The 21,341-nt window shown below is 42.6% G+C and overlaps 1 protein-coding gene across 1 annotated transcript in view; it reads right to left on the minus strand.

The window, feature by feature from the left end:
• Positions 1 to 15,388, minus strand: part of LOC102051231 (contactin-3) — a 107,516-nt gene extending 92,128 nt beyond the window's left edge. Inside the window, 1 exon segment of the mRNA XM_055709476.1 lies at positions 15,280 to 15,388. The gene's annotated coding sequence lies outside the window, so the exon portion shown is untranslated.
• Positions 15,389 to 21,341: the final 5,953 nt, after the last annotated feature.

A 21,341-nucleotide genomic window follows, 5' to 3' on the forward strand; every position in this document is an offset into this window, starting at 1 on the left:
TGGCATAAATGCTTCAAGAATATAAGTAAACATGGGGAGGGGTGCGGAAGGTAAAACACGTGCAATTTACATTTTATATACAGTCTTACCAGCCTTTTCCTATTCTTTTGAAATATCTATAGCCTGGGAATGGAGGAGCTAGATAGAAAAATTCACCAATTTCAGCAAGGAACTGAGCTTCAGGAGATATGGCCACAGGTACCCTTAATCTATCCTGTCTATGATTATCTCACTCAAAGTCACATGCAAGAAAATAATCCGCCGCAGCACAGAGCACTGATGTGAAAGGAAAGAAAAGCTCAAAGTCACAGCTGAATGGTTATAGCTGAACCCATTTCAATACTTTTTTTCCCGTTCTCCTTACTTGAGACCAAGGCAGCTTAATCTGCATTGATGCCTGTGAAGTTTCACTTTAAAAGTTACTCAGCCCGAGAGACTTTCCTCTTCTTACGAATAGAAATAAAATGCTCAAATATTTTTAAGTAAAGTTTTTTTTTAAAAAAAGAAACTGAGATATTGCCTGAAAACTTGAATACTGCATTTCAGCCAAATTTCAAACTAGTAGCAGAAATACTGACCCCAGAGTGAGATGATAACAGAAAAAACACTTAAACTGAACTAGCAGGCAGAATAATACCCATTGGAGAATATGCTAAAGCCATTACAGATGTCAGTTGATTAGCACGGTTGATTAGCTTGCACATGACAGTGCACTGTTTAACAGTAACCATAAAATCGTTTAACACTATTAAGACTACAGAATATGGTAAATTTTAATTATCATTTTTGTTTTAATAGAACACTTCCCCAACTCTTCCCATTCCTCACTTACTCTGTTTTGCCCCACACACCTCTACTCCCCTTTACGACTGCAAATTGAATTCCAGCATTAGTTCAGATACACGTTAACTCACCACTGGAAGGGGACAGTACCCGAACCCCCATGATGGAAAGGGGAACAAGAAAATATGATGAACAATGGACAGGTAATCTCAGTTTTGTATAATTCAGACATAACTGTTTGGGTATCCATGTTACCTATGTTTCCTGCCTGGAGACAGTCTCACTCTAAGATGGTAATTTGAAAAAAAAAAGAAAACTAGAGGTTAAATTTCAACCATTTTCTTCCATTGATACTAAAGGAGGAATGTTAGGGTTTGTCTCCAAATTAAGGCATGTGACCACAGCTGATCTATGGCCACCAAAAAAGTATAGACTTCTTAGCTTATGGCCACAAAAAAAAAAAAACAAAACCCAAACTAAAGTGTACTAGACTTGTTAGTCTGAGAACTGCAAAACAATGTGTTTATCCTTCCCATGTAAGGAGGCCTCACTTCCAAGGGAAAATAAAAAGCTTGAGAAAAAGCAGCGTTTAAGATCTCTTTACATATCAGTACAAGGTTAGATGTGATAAAGACTACCATTGGCTTTGCTGAGTAAGTTCGACAGCTTTAAAAAACTAAACAGTTTAAAAAACTAAACAAAACTGGAAGGAGCAGAGCGCTACACTGAGATAACATTTGGCAGCAATGAACCCCAGAATATCTGGAATACTGAAAAATCAATTTCTTGACTTGGAAACTAAATTCAAATCAGGTAATCTCTGTCTGACAGAGGTTCAAAGCCCACGGAAGGAAAAGACAACAGGGAGGGAGGTTAACTGGTTTGTAAAGTACTAAGAGTACCTTGGTACAAAACACTGGCTGGAAAACAAACCTGCAGGGAAGTCACACAGAGAGCGCGCACCAGTGAGGGAGGGTGCAGAAAGAAACCCAAATTTAAATTTTGAGGTTCAAAAGTTTTATTTCATCCTAACAAAAATTATGACAATATTGTTCTGAAGTCATCCACAGTGCTAAATCAAGTTTGAAATACAGATTCAGAAAATCTACACTCAGAGCTCCACTTCCCAACCCATCATGTTACTTTTTCTTCAAAAAAGAAAAATTCTTTCCCACTGTGTCTAACAGGAAGGTAGCAACAAGTCCCAGATCCCAAAAGATGCTGTTTTTCTTTTGGACCTCCAAGGTTCTCTTAATGCACGTGGCACTGCTCTCACTATTAATAGTCTCCCGCAGACCAAGAGAAAGCACTTTCCCAGAAATGACCACAAACTAAATTCATAATTCTTTAAGAACCAATAAACCCACTGAACTAGAAAGCTTAGCCCTTCTGCAGTGAGCTATAAGCAGCCAAGCTCTCTACTCCCTTTAGCAAGATTCACTACCACCTTTTATTGAAAGCACTGAATGGAAACTGTTTATTTAATTTAACAACATACCTGTGTTTTGAGCCAGGAAAGGAAGAAAGAGGCCAGGAGACAACAGAAATCCTTTATGAACAGTTACACTAGAGACATGCTACCTAACTTCAATCTATCACTGAATTTGTATTTTCCTGTGCTATAGCCAAGAGAGCAAAAGCTCCTCCTGGACAGCCCTACCCAATAATTTTTGCTAATCATCTTAGACCTAGGGGAGCACCCCTTAGCACTTTCCAAATGCTCCTACAGAAATCAAGGTCTTTTACACTACCTTTTTCTGGAGTTACCCTCATCAAGGGAAAAGATCCTCCACAAACAATGAGTACACGTGTGTTTCAACACATATATTAGATGTGTTCTTACTCTTCCTCACAGGGAGAGGTTATTCTAAGTTGAATGTGAAATTTGAATAGTCAGACCTATGACACATGGCATGAAAGATGCAGCAATTACTAAAATATTTGTGACAACTCTGCATCCATCATTGTACAGGAGAGGGAAGGTGGAAATTGAAACTTATGCTGAAACAGAGCCTTAAAGCACATATTATGCCTGGTTTTAAGTGGTATCATTAAAGCAGGAACAAAAAGTAGAAATTAATCTACAAAACACCCTTGTACAAGAGTACTTGAAGCTGTGCCTACAATGCCTGGCTTTAAGTCATAAAAAGTAATTTTAATTCTACAAAGGTTCCTGGGAGCCTTTTTTGACTAACAAGACCGTTAAAATCACCTGACCACTCATACAATCCAGGAAGCAAGATTTTTCAAAGCCCAGTGTCAAAGGGGGTTTTCAAGACTTCTTTCACATTCCTATAATATTAATTGGATCCACATATATTTCACACAGTGGAGGGGCAGGAAACCTTAACACAAGTTTGTCAACTGATGATAAAGCCTTGCTGGGATTTTGTTTCTAGAAGTACCAGCATCTTTTAGTCAGAAAAGTCTAAGGTATGTAAAATATATCCCGGTGAAACAAAGAAGGGTTGTATTTTTTAGAAGTCCTCACACAATGCAGAGAATTTGTGGAATTTATCAGAATAATAGATCACTCAGGGCTCAGGAGGATTCACAAAGGAACCAGATAAATAACACAAATAACAAGTGTGCCCAGAATTACAGTTGCCTGCATCTGTAAAGTAAACAGGGGCTGAAGCCAGCACTCAGGACACTGCTTGTAGCTGCCGGAGGCAGGGAGAGGAACCAGCTCCACAGAGCAGCAGCCGTAGAGACACAGACCCCACTGGGCTTGTTGCACCCTCCTCGGGGTAACTGGAGTTGGCTGTTTGCTTAAAACATCCACACAAATACTGAGTGTGACTTTGCATAACACTAAGACTTTGACAGTAAGTAATGGCAAAAGGTGGTTCTAAGATGACTGCAAAAAAATTCATTGTTGCTTTTGTTGCAGAAGCAAAACCTGACCTGGTTAGGGACAAGAGAAGTAAAATACACACTAGCACTTTTCCACCCCCCAGTTCATAAGAGTAACTGGGCATACTTCCGTAAGTTCATTACAGGTTAAATTTAGTGTATCTGAAGTCTAAGTGTGTTGCATCACTGCAGCATTAACATTTCTTTTGTGCAAATAAAAAAAGGAAAGAGTCAGCTCTCTGCTGCAACACCCGATTGTATCTCAAACAACTTATTTTCACAGTGCCATTCAGCTAGTTCAAATCTCTATATAAAGCTACTTCCCAGGAAGTACAGGGATAAATTAATCCAAGAACATTATGCTCATTACAACCTTTATCACGTTTATTGGACAGTTGCTGAGTCCTCTGGAAAGGAAAAGTGTAGATCCTTATACATTTAGAATTTGAGGAATTTTGAATTAGAATTGCAGACAGTTAACTGTCTGCAGTTCTTATTCCCCTAACTGATGCACTTTAATTTTTTCTGAAGATGTGGTGAACGTACCGATTCTTCCCTCCCTGCTGCGGGGAACCAAGGGCTGGGAGAAGACCAACTTTGTTACAGTACTGTAAAGGGTCATACGGATAAAGGAGATTATTTTTTCTGCTTATTTTACTAAGATACCTGCAGAGAAGAAAAAAAAAACCTATGATTTTCCCCTTCCAGATGATGTTGTATGCATCAATTACAAATTCCAAGCCTGGTTCTCTTAGAAGTAGCATTGTAGACTATTACCTGCTGGAAAGAGAGCATCCTTGGACACAAAAGGGAAAGTATACCTATGTTATCAGCAATTCATACATTTGTGGCTTACATGTAATTCTTTTCACACTATAGGGTAAAGAGCTTCAGGGAACACCTGGCAACTCCTACCACAGCAGTATCTGAGGTTCCCAGAAATGCAGCAGACACCTGATGAGGTCTTAACGGGATCAAATGGCCCAGACCAGAACTCATGCCTACTCTGCATTAAGCCATCTAGAGTCTATCTAAGAACGAAAGCAGACTGGAGAAAATTTCAGGTTTAGTTTCAACAAGCCTTACTACTGTTTTCTACCAGTTTCACATGTTTTACTGATTTTTTAAAATTTTTTTTTTAAATCACAACTATGTGAAACATCTGGGAGCTTTCTGTTCTTTCAGGATAACAAACAGGCATGAGCAGTTAACTATGCAAGTTATCAAAATCTGTAACATTAGGATGCTCAGATGCTGGGAGAAGAGAAGATTGTATGTTAAAACAGTTCAACAGCACGAAGCACAAGGTGCTGGAGCTTTGCAACTTCTTTAAGCTGCTTAGCTTCAGATAAGGAGCTTATGCAACTTTCTTAACTCTAGAGTACATTCAGCAAGTGATACCAAAACAGCTTTCAAGTTAAGTTACACTTGGGACAGATGCCTCTTAAGCACTGTCATTCTGTCCTCCTATCAATGAAAGAAGCAAAAAAACCCAAACACCCAAGCGCCCCCTCCCACCCAAAAAAACACCCCACCTGCCCAGGAAGAGCTAGGTATAGTTTAGTAGAGGAGGTAAGTGCCATACTTGTATTCCTCGATGTTTCCCTTGCATGATACAGGACATCTGCACAGTAAGCCCAGCTCCTGAGCTTTGGCAGTATGAGCAAGAGATAGGTTCCTCTCAGAAACTCTGAAACAAACTACAAAGAAGCTGCTTTGCAGTCATCTAGAGATATTTATACTTATTTCTCCATGTACCATAGTAATTCTAGTATGAAAAACAGACTTACAGTAAATTGTTCAGATTTTTCACCTGAAAATAAACCAATCAACCCACAACTGAACTAGTCCAGAATATTCTTGGGACAGAGTAACGACAAGGTAAAAACCTTGAAGTCTCACAACAATCTTGATTAAGCTGTGCATCAAAGCTGGGAATAACAAACATCAAAAAGACACCATGCTCCTCTTGGAAGTTGTTGAAGAAAATGTGGAAAAAACTAAGAAGAGTCCATGATCCTTTTCTGGACCCCAGTGCCTCGCACAGAGACACCGAATGGCACCATCACGACTTCCAGAGGAAGCACAGCAGCGGTGCCAAACGCCAGGTCAGGGCACAGCACTAACCATGGCAGGTGCACAGAAGCCAGTTCTCAGCAAGGCTGGGACCGCTCACCTCTCCAACCAGGGATCCCTGGGGGCTGTGCTTTTCTTGATGAAAATTCACTTATTTCAGCTGTTTTGTAGAAGGACAGATCTGCAGAACAGCTTTCCAGTCTACGAGTGCACCTGACGAAATACTGGAACTTTCTAGTACCTGGATTTTGGAGTGCGAACCATAGTCACATGGCAGGGAAGAACCTACTACCAAAAACACATGCCACGCAAAACACAGTCTTTTGTTATTCTCCCAAGGAGAAGAGGGGAGGAAACCCTACTTCTTCTTCATGTGACAGTCACAGAAGAATAGCACTGTTAGACACAAAGCCTCTTACATTTACATTTTCAGCTTATCAAGGGAAAAGGATGCTCAAGTAGACTAACTACAGCTTTTAAAGCATTAGAAACAGCTCTTCACCAGAGCCATACAGACTTTTATTTTCCTTAGCAGTACAATATCAAAGATAGTCAACACAAGATTCAAAATCCAATACTTACAACAATTATAGTGAGGAACCAAGATCTATAAACAGATTAAAGATAAACATATAAAAGGAAAACCACTGTATATATGCAACTACTCCAGTAATTGTATTTGATTCCACAAATCATTTGCCAGTTCTCGGTAAGGCTTCATCACTTTTTCCACTATAATTTCAACAGATTTTTTAGAACAGGAAACATGTGAGACAAGCAGCAAGAGAATAGCGCTATGCAAGAAGGCAGGGGCTCAAAAGTGAGGGGAGAAGAGGAAAATAACTCCAGTTTACATAAATTTAGCTACTTCTGGGACAAAGGCTAACTCTTGTTTAGTCAAGAGTAGAAAACAGACAAATGTCCAAAAAAAATGGATGTGTTACACATGAGCAGCTGCTGCCCTTTATCTTGTCAAGAAGAAAAAGACATTTAAAAAGACATTCTGCAGGCTTTGGCACTGGTTTAAGTAAAGGTTCAGGTGAACTGCCACCAAGCTGAACCTTAATGGAAGAAAGAAGCTTCCAGCATGATTTTAGCCAGCCACCTTCCACCAGTTTTAATGGGGAGCTGCTTGGTCAAGTAAATGTATGTACATCTTTCTCCTTTTGGTATGAATGGAAAGATCTTTAATCTAAAAGAAAACATGTATTCTCTCTGGTGGAAGTCTGGTATACAAATAAAGGCTTCCCCTACACTGCTAAGGATATGTGCACGAACCTAACAAGTATTTGTAGCACCTCTGTAGAATCAATAAATCTTTATCCAGAGGAGGTACACGTTGCTAAAAACATATACTTAAATGCTTAAACAGATACCAGGGACTGTGCAATTGAAAAGGTCACATGAAGGACTACAAACTTTAGGAACTTAGGGTCTTCTTCTACTAATCTAGAATGAAAGAGAAAGACTCAAAGTGCACACGCATATAAGACAGTGCACCTGCCAACGGCTCTTGATCACTGTGCTAGGTTTCTTTAGAGCAGTTGTTCTTAATAGTGCAACAAACATTTTACTGTTATTACTGAATTCTCCAGCAACATAATCCCTGAGCACAACACACTTCAATGGGAAAGAGGTACTGACAGTCATGTGATGAGCTAGCAGAAGCGCTATCAACCTATACTCAGCTTTATAAATTACCCTAGTAAAACATACATACATATACAGCCTTTTCTTTTTACTGTCATTTACAGCTTACATCACACACTTGACTGAGACGTTAAATAATCAATCAGAGTGCCGAAGAGCTTTCCTCCCACTCATAACCTCAGCTTTGCACACACAATGACCTGTACTACACTTGTAGCAGCAAGCACCAATTATGAATTAAATTAAAAGTCACCACAGTAAATGCTGACAGTTTAATCATGAGGTTTTGATATAAAACCTGCTCACGATCCTGCACATATATGTTCTGTCAACACACAGTCCCACCACCCAGAAGAGTGTTACTGTCCTGCACCTACAAGATCAGGACCACCAAGGGTTACCACCTGCTCCAGCATCTAATAAGCACCAGGCTCACCCTGATGCTCACCCCCCCCGCCCCTGGTGAGGGCACCACTAAGTGGCTGGGCAGTAGCAAAGGCAGACCCAGTTCTCATGGCTTTAGAAACAGACTATCTTCAAACAGCAGGACAGAAGAATAGGCACAACGGACACACATCCAAGTGACTACAATAAGCAAGACAGACACACACCCAGGTGACATTCAATACGCCTTAAAAAGCCAGGATAAAATCAACACATTTGATTATATTCAGGAAAAGAAAACAATGGTTTCTTCATCAACCATACAAGTTGCATTTCCCAGTTTCTCCATATAAAATATCTCCACAGTAATACACCATTAAAACTGTACTTTTCATCTTGCACATTTTACTGGGAATGCCAAGAGACACCAACCAAAAACCAAAGCAGCTTCAAATGCAGAAACACACAGTTCTTCTGTAAACGAACTATGAAAATCAGTATGCTTGCAAGCTAAACAAAATTTATCACTTACTGACCCACTCTGGATTGGATTAGACAGGATTGCTCCTTATGTAGTCAAGTAGCACAATATGCTGAAAATGACTGTTCTGACCTCAGTAGAAGCAAAAGGGATGCTGGCCATGCTTTACATTAAGTCAGACTGTGGAAAACCAGTTGATTTTCCCCACCAATTTACTCCAAAGAGAGCTTTACAGCTACAAAGAGCTGTAATTTATTTTATTTTAAATTTCATAAAAGACCTAAACATGTTGAGCCATAATACTCTTCAGAATTGTCAAGGCCTATTGAACTGAAACACACTCCCCAAACTACAAATGTGGCACTGTGATTTCAGCAGTACTACAGAGATAGTACGCTATTTTTTAAAAAAATGAGCCAGTACACACACAAAAAGGAATAGGGAGAAGAGCATTTTTAAAAACAATTCATGCCAGTGTGGCCCATTACTGCTTGGATTAAAATGTAAATGGCAAAGTAATCTGGATTTAATAACAAATTTTCCGTTACGCTTAAACTACTGTTTTAAAAGTACTAAGTAAAATTCAAGATTTCTGACCTCTCTTATAATTTGAGCGTACAAGTGTGTTGATCCTCAACTATGCATTCAAAACCAAAGAAACAGCACACAGCCATACTTCTATAGTAATGGATACAAAACGTACCTATACCCAACGCCTCTGGTGCTTCCTGCACTGTGTTCACCACACCTCACCAGCAAAGTAGGTCTCAAGTCCACAGCTTCCCTGGCACTGTGCTACACAAGTGACTTACTGGGGTAAAAACAATGCTTTATTTGGTTTTCTTCATTTAAACACAGTATGGAGGAACTAATTTGTAACTGCTGAACCGGTTTAATCATTACAGACTGTTGCTGCAAATAAGCTGCAATCACAAAAGCAGACATACACCTGCCACCACCAGACACACACCTGGGTAGAGGTGCAGCCTAGATGCCTTGCTCCACCCTTAGCTGAGTGAATTGCACCGCATCAGGTGGCGCACGGGCCCCCAGCATGACAGGGAGGTCATTAGCACTGTCTTGTAAATCAGATGTCCCTTGCACAAAGATTTTATAAGCTCTTTCATGCTCATGCTTATTAACTCCTTGTCATCATAATACGTGTTTCCCCCTCAAACTGCAGGTCAGAAATTTAAATAATACGCAGTGTATTACAGAGACCCTCATGCCTGCCCTCTGCCCGTCACAGCAGCGCAGCAGAAGGAAACAAGCCTTTAAATGCAAACAACTTCCACTGTATCTTTGCATTGTTGCTTCACTCACCTGTATACAAATACATCTAGAGGCATATTAGCACTGCACAATAAGCAATCTGATGTTGAGCAACTGTTTTTATGGTTGGTTTTGGTTTGATCTGTTTTTTGGTTGGGGTGTGTTTTGGTTTTGGTTGGTGGTTTGTTTTTTTTTTTTGGGGGGGGGGGGGTGTTGGTTTTGGTTGTTTTTTTTGGGTGGGTTTTTTTTTTGGGGGGGGGAGGCGGGGGGGGCAGGAGTTATATGCATCATGTTTGGGGTGGTTCTCCCCCCCCCCCAAGTGTTTGGATCCAGCTACAAGACCTCCAAACACAAGAAATAAAGCAGATAACAGCTTAGAAAGAAACAGTTTGGTCAGATTTCAAAAGTATGCTCTTCATATCCACAAGTGTTAGCCTGACTGTCTGGAATTATTCTCTCAGATAAATAATGGAAATCAGCAAGCTCTTAAATAACAAAAATAAATAAATAAATAAAGTCTAACTTATTGCTGTGAAAAGTACCTCAGAGCAAACCAGTTAAAAGAAGTACTTGCCTGAGTTTGGTGCACTGAGGTGAGTTAGCAGTATAACTCTCTCATGGAAAAACCCTGAGGTTTATTCTTGTATTTTCCAGCACCCAATAACCGACTGATCAATAAGAACTCCCCAGACAAGCCCGGTCATCTCTTGGTTTTCTCTTCCTATTACTTGAAGCACTTGGTCAAAAGCCTTTTATAGCCCACGCTGCTGTGCCTCATTTTCTGGGGGCTCACTCATATTGGTAGCTTTGCAGTATGTATTTTAAATTCTTCATGAGTCACAGTCAAACACAGGCAGTTTCCCCCATGTGCCATCAGGATTAACAAAATACACGTCCTGGTTTCAAATACCGTCCATTCTCACTAAGTTTTCCAGGAGAGCACAACCAGGCTGCAGACAACACTTCAGGGCTGAGCACAACTCAGTAGCTCTGCCTGCTGTTTTGCTCAGCTGGAAATGCAGCTACTTTGCCAGTTAATTATTCTTTACATTGATCAACAGATAGCTTTTTCAAGACTAAAAATACCTGAGTCATAGTTTGGGGAAAAAAAAATAAATCCCACGTCAGCTACGCAAAATGAAAGTGTCATTGATTTTAAGGAATATTATTATACTTTAGTGCATTTAAAAAGTGAAACTTTAGAAAGTATAAAACCGCTCTTTCAAATAAAACCAATGCTATATACATTATGAGCTGTATTTTAATTGATCTTTTCTCAGACCAAATTTAAACATGCCTATTTTAGCTTGACACAAAAACCCAAAGTATTTTTATTATTTTACAGCTGCCCACCACCTTCTCTCTTCATTCAAGCAAGTATTAGACTGAGAATCCATATTTTTTTTTAATTCCTGCCACTTTCCCTTCATTCTGTATTAGCCCCTGTTTTCTTCGTATCAGACAGCACACCAAAACCACCTAGGTATAGCAAGTTTAAGTTGACTGCAATCAAAGCTCCCCCCCCAACCCATTTTTGTTATCCAAATAGTACCTTCCTGGATACACTTTCATTTAAAAGGCCATCAACTTCGATCCGTTTTTCATCTGTCTCAATGGACACAAGACCAACATGGCCTTTTGAGCACTGAATCAGTACCTGTAAATAGGAAAGGACTCCTCTGTTTATGCAAACCTGCAGCCTTCACCTAATCCTTTCCTACATTAAGGCACATTACAAGGTACCACCGATGATTCTTTAGGTGTTTCGCGCTTTTTTTTTCCCTCCTATTAATGCATTCTCATACACCACGTGCTATAAAATGTGGATATTCAAATCTACATGGAGAAGTTACGGCTACAACTCTAAATAGCTTAACTAAATGAAAGGTGGAGACATTAGCGTAACAGAAGACTGCAGCTCTATTAACTTCATGTTTCTGCATTCTAATTGTTTTTAATTGGGATAATCGCTGACTGATCTTTCCCTGGTTTGGCTGAAACAGTCTGTCTCTGAGGGAAACTTAAGCTGTAGAGCTGCAAAACAAAACAAAAAAAGACCTGGGAAAGGACTTACTGTGACTGCAGCTATGTTTTGTTAAGGACAGCAGCAACAGAGCAACCATTTCAGAGCTTGAACACCAAGGCAAGTCTTCTGCTCCCCCATTTCCAGACACAGCTTCTGTTACGCATTCAGTTTTAAACAACGAAGACAGTAAGTTTATAAACATCTTTAAACAAAAGCTGATTTCAAAGCATCTTGCCATTTAATCCATCTCAGCATCACCCATGTCAACACATGACACCACAACATGAACTTAATCAATGCACTCATCACAGAATTCCCTTCAGTAAGTCATTTCCCATCACTTGTAACTTTAGCAGCATTCAACTTCAATGCATATATGCATCCAGCTCAGGTGACTATAATCTAGTGTTCCTTAGTTTCCTAATATGAACTAGAAGGTTACATATCTGATATGAGAACAAGACAGACCTGGCTGCCAAAGGTAGCACCAAGAAGGATGAAAACTAATACACACAAAAAGCAACTTTACAGATGAGCAGATTTCCTGTTTACTAGTAAATCAAGCTCCATCTTGTAATTATTTCTCAAGCCGCCTAAAGTCATCTTTATACTCAGGACGGATACTCACCACCAGCCACAGTCATCCCTCACCACCAATAACTTCTTCCCTCTCTCCGTAGGCTTGCTGGCTCCCCAGACAGCCGCACCACACCACCATGCCTGTCACAGTTTCAAATGTGTGAAAAATCTTGTTTGCAGACTGCAGTTAATCTGTGTCTTCCTGTATCAGAGTAAACCCTGACAGTCACACTCATAAAACCACTGGCTTATGTCACTTTTAAGAATCTGTCTTTTCCAGAAAAGAGAATAAGAAGACTGAACCTACTTGCAGGAATTTCCCATTACAATGCCTTAAGAACATAAAGATGGGGCACAAAAAAACAAACCACAAAACCCCAAAAACAAAACCAAAACCCAGCAAGTTTTGCTCAAAAAACAAACCAACCAACAACAAAAACAAACAACCCCATCAAAACCACCACCCCCTGCCTGAGAGATTGCAAATGTTTGTGGAGAAAAACTTCAATATAAACATTACAGAAAAGTAACACGAACATATGGCATCCCTACGTATCTACAGTGACTTACTCTTTGAGAATTTGAGGAACAAGTTGTTTTGGTGGCTCTGTAACTCACACATCCCTAAGCCTGCCAGCCCAACGATTTGCAAAGCGTGCAGCCAGCTGGATATAGATGCAGATTTCCGTGCAAGACCCTACCTAAGGCCACCAGCACCAGAACTACAGGAGTTACGTGCAGGGCCAGAGCTTGCCACCACTCTGCAGCAGCTTTCTCATGAAATCTAGTATTTTTACTTCCCTTAAAAGGTACCAAGTCGCAGATTAATTAGAAAACCCCTACCTGATGTTCTTTTCATTAAGCAACTGTTCACAAAACCAACTTGGGAAAAATCCGATAGCAAATGCCAGTGCCAACTTACAGATCCTCTGCTCTGACAGCACAGACCCGAGCTGCACCTCCTTCTACTTTACATACGCAGAAAACATCAATGCTTTCAGCTCAAAGCCTGCAGCTCATTCCCAGTGCAAGGCGACGCCAAGAGTAACACAGAAGTAAAAATACCATAAAGCCTGTAGGAGCCCTGATGAGCGAGGGAAGTGCCTGGGTAGCAGGCTAAAGAGCTCACACCACAGGGAAGAATCCCTGGGCATCAACATGCCTTTAAATTGCCGCCCCCCAACATCAAGTCAGCAGCATTTTTAGCAACAATTATACACCTTCACTAAATCATTTTCCTCAAATGCTTTCACAAATTCTTTTGCTAGATCAGTATGGAAGTCTCTTGCATAATAAACAGATTTCTGGAATAGTTTCAGATGGAGTAGCAATACAATTTCAATGCTTAAAACTTAGTTCAGCATTTTCATGACTGATTTTGGTATTTGTTCATAACTTTCCATATACATTAAAAATTACATCACTGGACAAACTTGGCATGCTGCTTAAGCTATAGTTCAAGTTACTCTTGCAAAACACCACAGTCAAGACTTTGGAGAGTCTGCCTGTCCTTCATAAGGTCTTGATTTTCACTTTTTTGCATTCACAATAAATAAAAAAAACCCAAAATACTGACATTATGTCCCCTTATGTAAAACAAGCACTTTGAGGACAGCTAAAAATCAGTATGCTAGTGATTTTGTGTGTGTGTCAATGTCATCAGGAAAGTAATCATGACTAACCAGTTAGCACCCAAGGCTATTGCTGGATCATTTCACATCAGAAATGTATGCGACAGAGAGATCAGTCCAACAAAATGGTGCTTGGATTTAGGTTAATCACAGCCAGGCACCATACTTAACTGGCAACAAGGTCACACAGCAATACTGGGGACATCAACAGCTCTGACCCCATATGGTATGAACCATAAATAAAATCAAGAAGTTGGAAAAGAGAAGGCAAACCACTAGTTACAGAGTGCACACCAGGGCAGACAAACCCTGCAGAGATGCTGTTGCAGAGACGCTACAGGCACAGAGGGAGCAGGGAGCCAGCAGCTGTGCCGAGCCACCCCGAGCCACCGAAACTTCGTGCCTGGCTCCTTTTCCCCCCACGTCTGACAGGAAAGTTCTGGTTTTGTCAGAATTTAGTCGAAACTCAACGGTCCCGAATGATGCACAGAAAGAGCAAAACTATTATTCAAGAGAAAGAAGAAAAAGCTTTTCCCAAAACCTTCACTGGAGCGGTGTGGGGTTGGGTTGTTATTTATTTTTAAACCAGCATGCCAGCACCGAAATACGAGAGAGGGGGAAAAGCTCACACACTCACATTCTTGAATTTGACACAATTACTAGTAAGTAATTAAACGCAAAGCCAGGGAAGCACAGCTTTAGAACTTGAGTAACTCCAGACGCACTTAAAACAATTTTCGGGGGGGGGGGGGGGGGGGGGGGGGGGAGGGGAGGGGAAAAAAAAAACCATAGCATGCAAACATTCATCTTGGCAGCAGCCGTGCCCGCCGGGTCCCGCCGAGCGCAGCCCCCGGGCCCTGCCCTGGGGACGCGGCGGGGGACAGGGCCGTTTGGGGGGTCTGGGGGGCTCTGCGGGGGGGGCAGGGCCGTTTGGGGGGTCTGGGGGGCTCTGCGGGGGGGGCAGGGCCGTTTGGGGGGGGCAGAGCTGTCGCGGGGGTCGAGGGCGGTTCTGCTGGGCGCCGGCAGCCGAGGAAGAGACGCATTAGGAGGGGGACAGTCGCGCAGCGGCCCCCCGCCGCGCACGCAGGGGGGAGAAGTGCCTCGCTAAGGCAATCAGGAGACATCCATCAGGCGAAGAGCTGCCGTGCGCTCGCCCCGGTGCTGCAGAAGCACGTACCGAGCACCTTACCTGCAGGAGCCTCGTTTTCCGCGCTGGGCTTGCAGGTGCGTTCAGCGAGGCAGCAGGGCAACCCCCGCTGCTCCCCCCACGCCAGGCAGGCTTCCCTCCCGCCGCCTTCCGAACAGCGCCCGGCAGCTGCGCGGCCCCGCTCCCGGCCGGAGCCGCTTCCCCCGCGCCGGCCGCCAACTCTGGCACCCACGGAGCGGCCCCACGCGAGGCCGTGGCTCCTTCCCTCCCTCAGCAACCCACGGCGCGGGCGGGCTGAGGGGAGCCCTCCGCCACACCGCTCCCCTCAGCCGCGGCCCCGCGGGCAGCCGCCGCCCGGGCGGCCAGCCCAACTTTGTTCCCCGAAGTTGCCCACCTCAAGCCGAGCCGCCGCCGAGCCCCACCGGAGCCCTCGGCGCGGAGCCACCCGCCGTAATCCTGCGGCGTCCGCCGCCTCTTCTGGAGCGGCGAGCGGCGCGCTTCAGGCGGCGGGGCGGGGCGGGCCCGGCTGCCCGCCCACCCGCTCCCCTGCTCCGGGGGCTGCGCCCGGCCCAGCGCCGCCGAGGGGCCGCGGTGGCGGCGGGAGCGGAGCGGGGCGGGCAGCCGCCACCGTCCCTCAGGGCCCGGGGAGGCGCCGCTGGACTCCACCCGGGGGCGGCAGGGGGAAGCGCGTAAAACGCGCCCCGCAGCGGGGGGGCGGCCTCTCCAGCCGGGCTGGGCGAGCTGGGTGCCGGCGGAGAAAGTTGACACATGACATCTTAAATAAAAACTCCGTCTGATTTCTGGGCTGGGAGCCCAGGAAAAGGATCAGGTTCACGTAGGTCTGTGCTGGAGCCGGATCGAGGTTTTATTGACCCTGGCTCCAGCTGATCACGGTATTGTAGCTGTGTGGCTGTAATTAAGGCTGAGCAGAATTCCCGTAAGTCGCACCCCCCACCCCACCCCCTCCTTTTTAGAAGGAAATATATATCAAATAGTAATACATTTCCTGAAACCTCTATTACCTCTCGGGATCCCCGAGCGCGGCGGAGTGCCCGCGGTGACAGCGCACCTCAGGCGCGGCGCCCCCGCGGGAGGCGGGCGGTGCTGGGGCGGGCTGGGCCCTGCAGGCCCGGGGGTCGCGGGAGGGGCCGGGCCCGCCGCCGGCTCCTGCTGCACAGGGGACTCGGGCCGGGGCGGTGGTGCGTGGCGCTCCGGGCATCGGCATGAAGGACAAGAGGAAAACAGTTTGCTTCTTCAATGAATAAGATTTAAGTTGCTGCCACCTCTGTTTCCCGTACTGCCTGGTTTTGTGGTGAATTACTGAGATGCGCTGGCTGGGGAACGGTGGCATCTTTTCAAGGCGACCAAGAGAAACTCGACACGGCATCTGTTAACCCAGTCTTACCGCAGGAGCCCTGACTTGAAAGGACATCTTTACTTTTCTATGCATATGCGAGTCTATAATTAAGGTATGTCCAGCACTGAAGTGTAGTCACTTCAGTAATAAAATGTGGCACTGGTCTGAGGAAGGGATGTCAAAAACAAAATTAGAAAAACAAGATGCATTTTTAATTGCCAGAGTGCGAGCACATAGGGCTCATAGAGATGATAAAATAACTGCAATTTAACAAGTTACCTGCACATGAGCTGAGCACTGAGATTCGTACTAATACGGTTGAGCTGAACCTTGGCACGGAGCAGGAGCATGCGCTCAGCGTGTGACTGTAGCTCAGGTGATGTATTAGTGTGGTGACTCCGTCACATCTCTAAAACTCCACTTCGGAGCCTGAAAGATAATATTTTTGTTGTTGTTATACAAAGTCTCACAGCAGGACTTGGGTCAAGCCTTAGTTTTACAGGCAGCTGTAGCGGAGGGTGGAGCACGGTGGCTGTGGACACCTCTGCCGGGGCACTGACTGAGCACAGACCCAGAAAAGCCCCAAATGCAGATTAGGCTTCCTCATAGGTCTGCCGTTCACGTATTCGTACACCCGACTCACTGGGGCTTATGAGAGCTGACAAGGTCATGGACCTATGGCATAGTTCTCCAGTTGGAAATATTAGCTTCAGCTCTGCAAGACCAGCCTGAGAAGGATAGCCTGTATTTTTATGCTTGACCGATCACAGGAGCTGTTACAATTTTGAAAATGCATTCTGCGGTTTTCCTTCCCTGATGTCCTTTGTCACCTCCAGCCCAGCCCCACATTGTGACTACTTTGGCCAACTACTATATTTTTTCAGTTTCAGTTAAGTCAAGGACTTCAAATTTCTATCATAGGCATCAAGCCACACCATGTAGAAGATGCTTTTTTTTAAAAAAAAGTTTGTCAGAGAAGCACTTTTTAAGATTGTGAGGTCAAAAGATGACTCTAATCTTTGAGATGACAAGTAAAAAGGGACAAAAAGCACTCTTTCACTCACTTATTTTATAGCAACCCAGGGATGTAGAAATAGTGGTTTTGAAAAGTGCTTTTCCTGTATTCATTTCAAAAACACAGCAAACATGCAGTATCACTGTATACTTACTGAAGATAATCAATTTGCAGACAGTAAATTCTCTGAGGCTAGATGACATGTTTTCACACAGTACTTGATACTATGATGCCCTTCTGCCATCTGGGGCTTCTAGACCAACCGTAATACACATGTTCAATAATATCAACTTAATTGCAAGTCTCACGCTTCTTCCAGCTTAATGATTTTTTTCATTTCCACTTGTCATTCAAACATCACTGTCGACATGTCTGAGAAATTATATGAGAAGAACAGGGATGCTTCTACTCTAGTGTTGCCTAATTAATGCTTCCTCAGGATTTAAGTGGAAAAAAGCTCCACTGTAATTTGTGAGCATGGGTGTAAGCAGGTAAATGAATATGATATTTAAACTTCCCAATTAACAAATAATTTGATGGGAAGACCCACCTTAACCCCGTCCATCCTGACGCCAGCTGGCTAGACCTAAACTATCAACTGAGCGCTTGTTCCCATTAACTACACGCCCCTCACTGGTCTCCACCAACTGCCATAGTTACTCTATCTGCTTTCAAGTAATAGTTCACATTTTCAGCACATGGATTTCCTATATAACTGTTTTGTGCACTGCTGTTGTTCACAGTCTGCTTTGAGAAACCTTGATTTTTCAAATTTTAGATAGGAATTTAGCCACCAGTAACAAGTAGTTTCAGATCCACCATCATTTCCTGCAAAAAAATCAATCATTGCTTGTCTCCTAGATGCTTTAGCTATTGAAGAATTTCTCTTACCACTGGCAGAAATACCAACTAACTTACCTCAAGCTTAAATGGAACTTGTTTTGCAAAAGACCTCTAGGACGTTGTCAAAATGGGACATAGTCAATTGTACTCGATGGACCATTAGTCTGGTTTTACCACTGACAATCATTGCTATCAGTTTCTTTGGAGGTAGATAAATGAATTAATCTGAAACAGCCACTGGACAGGAGAATATTAAAAAGAATAATAATAAAAAAAAAAGGTGAAAATTTTGTTTTCTGTCTTTCTTTGTGTAAGGCTTATTGCAGCCCACCTTTTCCAATCACACTTTCAGGCATAATAATGTCAATGATGAAAATATGGGCAAAATATAGGAGGCATTGGTTGCAGTTAAATGAGTGGTAAATCTATTTTTTCCAGTTATGCTTATGGGACTCTTATTTTAAGGTAAGCATTTAATGTAAATTTAATCTTTCTGATTTTTAAGAAAAGCTTCTCTCCTTAAGCCAATGCTGATATCAACTTCTCTCAGGCCTTGTTGTGCAGGCACAGTATAATAGAGTATGATTTCTTTCAAGACTGAGGTCAGCTCTGGTAACTGGATGGTATTTTGGATATGTGTTTCACCAGATAGCATGCCAGTTCTTCAAAGCACAGGGAGACTCCCCTATTGTGCCAGTGTTGGGGATAAACTGCGTTCACCCTTGTGCTAGGTCCGCAGGCATCTCACTTCACTGATGTTCCAAATGCTGACGCCAGTATCAGACGTGCTCATCATGCCCATGGCCATCTGTATTTTGTCACCATTTTGTATAATCCTTCTCTCAGTAGGCTGAGGATGCATTATGTTAAAAAAGGATAGCATTTTTAGAGGCATCCAGCAATGGTCTCGTCCAATTTCACTGAAGTCAATGGCAACACTTCTTTTGGCACCAAATGCAATTGATTAAATCACCAGCATCTTCAGATTTCCATTTCATTGTCTCCATGAGCTCCTGCTCCTGCTAATAAATGGAGAGTGTAACTGGTGTTTGGAGCAGCAGGAAGGAGGGACCGGGAGGTGGAGGCTAATGAGAGGCCCTGTCTGTATTAAGGAAATTAATTATGTGACTGGATTAAACAGCAGCACTGAAAGCCTCACTTTGCCCTGACACAGACTATATGCATTAAAGGTTTACGCCGCTGTAATAACCACAGCGGTGTTGTTATATGGATGCAAATTTCCTTAATGCAGGCAGGACCTAGATCAGACCACACTGACTAATACAAAACCGATAAAAGAAAGTGAATTATATGCAATTGTACTGGGGAGCATGATACAGAAAGAAAATTATAATAGGAAGGTTAAGTGCCCAGTGAGTGCAAACTGATATACAATATCTTGAAATCACAGAGAGAAAATTAAAATGGTGAAATGATTTCGCATATAGGTAGATGGAGGCATAAAAGCAATCCATGAACTATGGGAGGGAGAACAGCGCGAGAGCATGATGTTTTCAGATGTGCAGCCTTTCACCTATTATAAATGAATAAGTAATTGAAGGCTAATTCAAATAAACAGGCAATTTTAGTTTTGTTTTTATTTGGGGTTTTTGTTTGTCTCTGCTTTTGTGTGTCATTGAAATACTTGTGTATTAATAGATGCTCATTTTAACAGCATTACAGTAATCTAAATATCTGCATCTGCTAGGCATTAAAATACGATTACTTCCCCATATTTCAAGTTATTTTTGCAGTACTTCTGCCTGATTTTGTCATATCTATTAAAACGCAATGGATCGGTTCTTATCATTACCTATTAACTGGCAACCTTGAGCTGAAGTGTTAAGCAGAAACAACCCTGATGCCTGGAGGGCTGGCTAGCAATTCAGCAGAAGGCAAAGACATTTTATGGCTGTCCTGAAAGCTAAATGACAGGCTGTGTAACTTTCCTAATCAAATAGAATTAACTACAAAATTATATTCCCACCACCCCTGTCATACTTTGTTCAAACAAATTGCTTGATGCACTGTTCAACATTTTGCTAAATATGGAACATTTTCTTGATTAGAGGTTTTAATTCTACCAAAAAAATGGCTTATTTTATTAAAGAAATGAGATATTTTGTTCAGAGCACCGAGGAGCTCTCACACGGTGTGAGGGCTCTCTCAGGATGAGAAATGACTTCTCTCCTGGGCTCAAACTGACTTTTGAAGAGGTGAACACCCAGAGGATAAATGCGTCCAAAGCATGACTGTGAGTTTGTTATTAAGGGTTAGAAGACAGAAACCAAAGTGTAGGCAGCCTTTCACAGCAAGGATGAGGTTAGTGTATTTTTGACCAGCAAAGGAACACTCCTTAAAAGCACTCTGAAATGTGATCATGGTCATTATCATGCTAAGGGGGAGTGGAGAAAACAGCAGGCTACTCCTCCTTCCCTTCTTAGTGTCAGAGTGATTTTTCTTCCACTCAAAAGAACTTAAAAGAATCCATATTTTAATGTAGTGTAATGTAACGGTAGAATAATTGTTGCCAAATGTGGTGCTGAATTTTAGTCATCTCCAAAGCATTCACTTCTAGCTGGGCAATTCATGGCAGTCATGGCACACAAATATTAGGAACCACCCTCATCATATGAGCCATCAGCTAGTATTTCTGATGCAGCACCCTCCAAGCGTCCATGGAGCGGTGCTTCAGCAATGTAGCTCTATAAGTAGGACTTTAAAAATCACGTGACATTTTAAATTTTAATATGATGAAGTAGGTTCAAGTTTTAATATCGTGCACTTTCATTCATGAGTTAGCTCAGGCATTGCAAACGTCTGAGGGGAAAAAAAAGGCTAAGTGCATTTAATCTTAAGCTTTGTCAGCAGGATCAGATGCAGCGAGATAAAACAATGAGCATAAATAACACTGACCTATGAAGAAACAAAATGAAAAACAGCATACCTGAAAGATAAACAAGACAAAAAAGTGCCCCAAGAGCTTCAATTTGGTGAAGTATCTCAGCCAGTATTTATGCTTGTCCCTATGAAAACATATACTTTAATTCCTCTCTAGGTTAAGAATACTTTCCTAAATCAAGTACTAATAATTCTGAGATCTATAAATACCCTAGTGGGAAAACTCTGCATCTGTAATGAATACAAATGACCCTGTGCAAATGCACTTTGAACATAAACAAGGAAAACAGTATGTCAGTGACCTCCGACCAAAATGGTATTGCATCTCAGCATGAGGGCA

The sequence above is a fragment of the Falco cherrug genome, chromosome 4 (genome assembly GCF_023634085.1).
Source record: "Falco cherrug isolate bFalChe1 chromosome 4, bFalChe1.pri, whole genome shotgun sequence".
Lineage (NCBI taxonomy): Eukaryota > Metazoa > Chordata > Aves > Falconiformes > Falconidae > Falco > Falco cherrug.